Source organism: Polyodon spathula, chromosome 5, assembly GCF_017654505.1.
Source record: "Polyodon spathula isolate WHYD16114869_AA chromosome 5, ASM1765450v1, whole genome shotgun sequence".
NCBI classification, from domain to species: Eukaryota; Metazoa; Chordata; class Actinopteri; order Acipenseriformes; family Polyodontidae; genus Polyodon; species Polyodon spathula.
Window position 1 is genome coordinate 30,859,010 of NC_054538.1, and position 5,751 is coordinate 30,864,760.

Consider the following 5,751-nt stretch of genomic DNA (forward strand, 5'->3'; position numbering starts at 1 on the left):
GCAAAATACAGATTTACAAATCAGACGAATAGTATGTTAATGTGAAAATTGGTCTTTAAGGCATGTTATTATAACATCACTATGAGTGAAGTTTTATGACGGTAAATGGCATTTATGAGTCACCCGATGAAATACTGTCATGTTAAACACTATTACTAGCACAAAGTTTTATGAATATAGCTTCAGAAGCAATGTGACAATAGGCCAGGTTTACAACCCTAGAAAGGATATTTCTATATGTAGCTGTTTTTTTTTTTAACAGTACAGTGCAATCTGAGCCATTTCTTATCTTAATATTTTAATGTGTTCTCTATGATTTTTCTGTATCGACAATCAGTTTTTCATAAGGTACATGTAGCATTTACCTGTTTCAGTTCAAAGTGGTTTCACAGGTACCTGAGCTTCTTTTAAAAAAAACTGACTGCTCAGTAACACAAATGAAACAAGAAGCAATCATAAACAAGGTAGCAAGGCAGTGTATTTTGGGGAAAAGCTGAAAGTTGTGGAAGAAACATTAATACGAACAGGAGTCATGTTACTTGAACCCAGAACCTTACACAGATATACCTTTGCTAAAGAGTAGTGCTAAGACTTAAGAATTACTGCTGAAACTCCCTGGGTTTTACACACATGAAAGTAGTTAATCTCTTAAAAGCCCTGACCATGTCACAAAAAGAACTCCTGTGATTTACAGTTACCACAAAGTACATGTCTTCAAATAATGCAATATGGACTCTGGTGTGCTCAGTACAATTCTCTAATGGAATTCTGATTCATTATCTAGAAACCTCAAAAGGACCATGCCTTGCGACACATAATTCCATTAATAATATTAATGAAGTTCCCCTTTTCTGACCTTGATTCACGACTGTGTTCAAATGAATCTGGTGTTCAGCATTAATTTCTTGTCATTTATTATGAAAAAAAGCATATCTCTTTGACACATGCAAGCAATGAAATAATTGTACCCTGGTGCCTTTTGTCTCTCTCAAAAGAAGCCGCCTCTATTAGCCTTCTGCTTTTTATAAGCTTTACAAGGACGACAGTTATTCCAAGGTCACTAACTTGATATTTCTAAAATAATAATTATTTTTTAAAATACATTCCAGGAATCCCTTTTTCAAAATTGCACATGTAGCACATAGAAAAATGTAGTATTCAAAGGTTATTCTAGTTTGGTATTTAAATTGCTTTGATGGAAGAGAAATGTGTGTTTTATCTTCTACTTGTCAGACCCATGGGTTTTGGAAAATATATAACCCACTATATTAATTAAAAAAGTGTCCTACAATGAAAATTGTTCATATTGTACCCCCTTCCTGCATTGGTGATGGATTTTAACCATCATTTAATTAAGAAAACATTGTACATAGTAACAGAACAAAATGCAATTAACTACCTTTTGATATTTATTCAATCATTTCTCTCTTTTTTTTAGGGTCACAGTTAATTTCAGCCTTCATTTTTTTAACAGGTGCTGGGCTGAATACTGTCATCGGAAGAATAGTGTCTCATTTGTAGTCAAAACACATGTGCAGTCATGCAAATTCATCTGCGTACGCCTAGAATATTTTTCCTCCTAAAGCTGTCACCTTTCTTTTTGAATCAGTACATGAAAGTGGAAGAACTGTTTTTGAACAGTTCTTTCTTACAGATCCCACCAGAGTAGTCTGCAGATTAATCTGGTGAGTAAAGAAAAACTGAAGACTAAGTTTGACCTTACTATAAGAACCTGTTGCTAGGTATCTCAGCATTAATATATCTTTGGTCTATTGTACAAAATATTTTTTTTAAATAAAACTATTTAACGTGTCAGAAAAATGTTTGCATCCTCAGCACGATTACACACACTGAAAGATAAATAGACAGTATTCTGCTAAGCTAAAGAAGTAAATACACTAATTAACAGTACAGTGTTCTTTGATATCCAAAATCAAAGAACGCAACACAATTAAAATATCAAATCAATATGATGGTTATACAAGCTATTGCATGCTGTTACTTTAGTCGTAATATTCAATGAGACATAATTGTCATTGCCAAATAGTGTTACCATTTAAACGTAAATGTAGACAGTATTCTGCTGTGCTAAAGTACCCAGCAAACAATTTAACATTAACTGAATGTTATAAGAATGTTACCAAGTAACATTACAAGAAAGTTAATATAGAAAGTTCTCTATTCGTTCATAGAACATTACTTCCTAACCTTTTGTGAACACTGAATCTATTCAGCATCTTCATCTCTGGCCATTTCATCTTGTGCCCTTTGCCTGGACTTGAGCTTTTCCTAAAAGGTAAAACAGTATGTGATCAATTCAAAACTTTAATAGTAGTCACTTACGTTGTTTAGCAATACAGATACACATTAGTTCACAATGTACATGTCAACTTGTTGATAGAGAACAGCTCGTTCCTATTCAATCGTATGTCTAAAAATACTCAATTTTTGTTGGACATGCTCCGTCTTTGAAAAATGACTATGGGTCATATAAATATTATGTTTTAACATAAGTGTGAGAAAAACAATGGTGGATCTACAAAAAAAATAACTATTATTATAAGGTTTAGCCATACAAAAAACTGTATATTTTTTGAAAGCTAGATAATTTTTCTATCCATAATCAATCCATCTTTATTTTATATAGTGCCTTTCACCATGCTTTACAAGATACAGTAACAACCAGAAAATCCATAATACATAAATACAGAGAAATGCATAATATTCAGTAAAAAAAACAATGCATAATACATGATACAGTAAAAAATGCATAATACATGAAATAGTAACAACAACATAGCAGCCACTAGCAAATATCAGGCTTAAAGAGCATGGAAAGCAAAAGAGAACAGGTAGGTCTTGAGAGTTGATTTAAAGCGAGCGAAAGTGGGAGCATTTAGAGCAGTTCCAAAGAGTTGGAGCCATGAAACTAAACAAGCGTTCTCCAAGTGTGGTGCCCTTTTGTTTGGGGATAACAAGCAGGCCAGAGTCGGAGGACCTCAGCTTGCGGGCAGGGACATAGCGGGTCACCAGGTTGAGGAGGTACTCTGGAGCTGTGTGATGAAGGGACTTGTAGATGAACAGGAGAGAGTTCTAAAAGTAATCCTGAACTTTACAGGTAGCCAGTGCAGCTGAGCAAGATGGGGTGATGGATGAAAACCAAATCAGTAAAATCAAAGTCCATAATGCATTATGGCCCAATTTACCATAATATGTAATCTGCTGTAGGAAACAAGTAAACTTGGATTATGGTTCTTGGTTTAAAGAGTCATTATTTAACTTGCATTGTCCTAGCATAAGTAAAAAAAAAAAAAAAAAAATTATATATATATATATATATAATATATACACACACATATAATTAATTTCTGCAAAACAATTATACCCATACCTCACTCTTAATTGAATATCTCCAAAACGAAGCTAAATATTACATTCCTAGTTCCTGATTCTCAAGTACATAATACTCTAACTCAGAGTATTTTGTTCGCATACATTCAGTTATTAAGACAACAAATTGTATGATGTCAACAAATTAAAAAGCATTTTAATAGTAACATTATGGCAGCTTTTGAGCCAATTAACACTTTCATAATCACTTTCAGAATGTATGTGAATAAACAAAAAGGTGACTCAATATATGGTTATGTATGTGTGATTATGATATCATACATGTTAACATTTGAACACACCACACCTGCAACCTGCTATATTTTACTCAGTTACCTGAACGGGGGGGGGGGGGGGGAACGAATGAGGTATCATGGTTGCATACCTGATTTTGTTTCTCACAATGTGGTGCCAGTTTCAGAGGCTCCCCTATTTTTAACTCCACGTCTGTTGGACACCTTGTGGTTGCATTTGGTTGCTTCTACAAAAAGTGTTGGATTATACATTTAGGTGATTTTGTATAATTTTGACTTATGAAGTGTCTTGTCACTAAACATTACAAAATACAATGAAATAATATGCTTGTGACATGTACTACTATTGCCATGCTTCATGTTGGCGAGACTTTGCAACCATTTGGAAAGATTTTTTTTTTTTGTTTTTGTTTACTGGTTTTACTATACTATGAATCAATAACAAATCCTTAAATTACCACAGTTAAGACATTACCAGTCTCCTTATGTAGGTTACAACAGCTGGAGGCCAGTGTGCCAAGGGCACCACTGGTACAGTCAATTTCACTACAACCTGGTTTACACCACCCACCCAGAGAGATAATAATCTAAGAAATAATTGCTTACTTATTACCACTTTGTTGATGTAGAGGTCTTCGAACCTCAGCTTTCCATTTTTGCCCTAGCATGACATAAGCTTGTTGGTACATAGCTTGCATGTCATTTTCCGCACTGTCTCCCCCAGGTCAGTCCCTCCGATGGAACTCAGGTACAAGAGGAATAGTCCATGTTAAATTGATGCTAGCAGAAAAAGTCAATGTATGTATGTCATACCAAAAATCAATCATTATCCCCACTTAATATAAGTTTATTCCTAACAGTGAAACCTTCATATCATTTTTTTCCTTAAGTCAGCATCTTCATTCAGATGGGTGCACATATCTTCCATCTTTATGGTCTGCCAGGGTTGAGGAAGCACATCGTCAGTGTCCTCCACACTGCTGCCAAGGGCAGAAACCACCCTCTGTATTAGGACCAAGACTTCCTGCTGGTTCTCAAGAATGCTGTCAAGCTTCACGAGGACACTCCTCTGAAAATCTATTAAAATAGACATTTACAGCACTAGGTGATGGTAATTCAGAGATGCAATGCAATAATGCTCTGCAGTGATGCACTTTTTTTGCAGACACCTTATTGAATCTATTGATTTAACCAAAACAACTGGAACACAAGATTTTTTTTTTAAAGCAAGGACCATTTCATAAACTGCAAGATCATGCAACAAACACATGAGCTATTAAAAGATAAAGCAATAGAATTGCTACAAATAATTTAAATCTCTGGTTCCAGACAAAATACCAGTTAATTGCTACAGAAAACAGCAGCTCAAAGCTGGAGCATTTGGAAATGTAATTAAACAAGTTCAGATTTTAAGGCTAGAAAGATGAATGACCAACTTACTATCCTCAGTCTGAGGGCCCTGGTGGCATTCTTTGTAGACGAAGGGCTTTGCTGCTACAGAAACTTATAATGGACAAAAAGTAGTAAATAAACATAAGCATATGGATTAGTTGCTAAAATCAAAATGGTACTGCTTGCATATACACATGTTTCTTGAACATTTGCAGATTATGAGGTAAGCACAGATTAATGCAACCTTATAGAAATTGAGTAATGCAATAAATCATCCCAAAAAATATACAACAAACATCTTACAACAACACATTGTAATGGATAATAAAATAAAAGAGAACGGCATGAGAGAACTGCATGGGTCTTCCCTTGTAGGGGTCCTCTATATTCCATCTGCAATGTGATCTAGACCTTTCATCTGATCTGCAAAGTAATCATAGCATATCTGATCGGCAGGATGACCTAGACAATGTGGGAAATGCGAGAAAACACAGAAAAGCTAAAGCAAGTGTGTGTAAAGTGCCACACGACCCAGGACTTGCTTAAACTAGTAAGTATGCTAGAAATGGAGCTGGAAGAAATGAGACAGCAACGGGATCTTGAGGAGCTGGCACACCTACAATTCATGGAAGTCAGCACCACCTCTAACAGACTGAAAGCCCAGTAGTATTACGACCCAGTAGTAGTCGTCCACAATGGTACAAAAAACATTGGA

The 5,751-nt window shown here is 35.2% G+C and overlaps 1 long non-coding RNA gene across 3 annotated transcripts; it reads right to left on the reverse strand.

Moving 5' to 3' along the window:
• Positions 1–2,224: 2,224 nt before the first annotated feature.
• On the reverse strand, positions 2,225–5,545 carry LOC121315279. Of its 3 annotated transcripts, none has more exons than XR_005950229.1 (4): positions 5,085–5,545; positions 4,251–4,721; positions 3,776–3,871; positions 2,225–2,289 (listed from the first exon to the last, which is right to left on the reverse strand). It is a non-coding gene; the product is annotated as an uncharacterized LOC121315279 (long non-coding RNA). The 3 variants fall into 3 exon arrangements; XR_005950230.1 differs by lacking the exon at positions 2,225–2,289 and adding an exon at positions 2,973–3,222; XR_005950228.1 differs by lacking the exon at positions 2,225–2,289 and having other exon boundaries at positions 3,741–3,871.
• Between the last annotated feature and the right edge of the window lie 206 nt (positions 5,546–5,751).